This window comes from Hemibagrus wyckioides, linkage group LG19 (assembly GCF_019097595.1).
Source record: "Hemibagrus wyckioides isolate EC202008001 linkage group LG19, SWU_Hwy_1.0, whole genome shotgun sequence".
In the NCBI taxonomy this organism is placed as follows: Eukaryota; Metazoa; Chordata; class Actinopteri; order Siluriformes; family Bagridae; genus Hemibagrus; species Hemibagrus wyckioides.
The window spans coordinates 22,358,943-22,359,767 of NC_080728.1; the positions used below are offsets into that span (position 1 = coordinate 22,358,943).

General features: G+C 43.6%; 1 pseudogene; it reads right to left on the reverse strand.

Annotated features, from left to right (window-relative positions):
• Positions 1 to 621, reverse strand: part of LOC131370089 (scavenger receptor cysteine-rich type 1 protein M130-like) — an 11,157-nt pseudogene extending 10,536 nt beyond the window's left edge.
• Positions 622 to 825: the final 204 nt, after the last annotated feature.

Below are 825 nucleotides of genomic sequence, written 5' to 3' on the forward strand. Positions count from 1 at the left end.
TGACCATATTGTGGTGCGTTTACAGCCTCCCCACAGCGCAGCTCTCTACACACCACTGCAGCATCGACCTCATCCCAGTTACGACCACACACTGTTCCCCACTGACCATCATGAAGAACCTCCACTCTCCCAGCACAGCGACTTCCACCATTCACCAACCTCACACTGTCTGAGAGAGAGAGAGAGAGAGAGAGAGAGAGAGAGAGAGAGATTTTATTTCAACTCTCTCTCTCTCCCTCTCTCTCTCTCTCTCTCTCACACACACACACACACACAGAGTCTTATGTTAGTTAAGTTATTTTTTCCTCACAATAAATCATGTCTAAACTCTAAACATTAATCTGGAGCTGATTGTATAAGTGACGCCTCAGAACAAACCCTGAGGATGATGTGTGTACGCTCATGTACAGCTTTTTAAATTCTATAAAAATCAAACACTTTCACTGTTTATAAAGTTACAATCAGTCCAGGAAAATTTCTGACATTTCCTGATTAAAACTCGTCCCTACTGTTAAAGTGAGAAGTGTGTGATGTTTTGGTGTGAATAATCAGTGTGAACTTACCAGCTGCTGTGAGTGTGAGTGTGGATGAGAGAAGAATAAAAGTCAGACAGATTTCCATCTCCCTCCTCACTGTACACGATGTGTTCACCTCCACTCACCCAGAGAGACTGAGAGAAGTGTATCTCCTCACTCAGCCCCCTACAGAGAGACAGACAGAGAGAGAGAGAGACAGCCAATCACACTCACTGTTACCTTATTAGAAAGATGAGAGGAAATCATCACACAGCCTCAATAACAAATCAGACGAGGCATCTTTCACTTT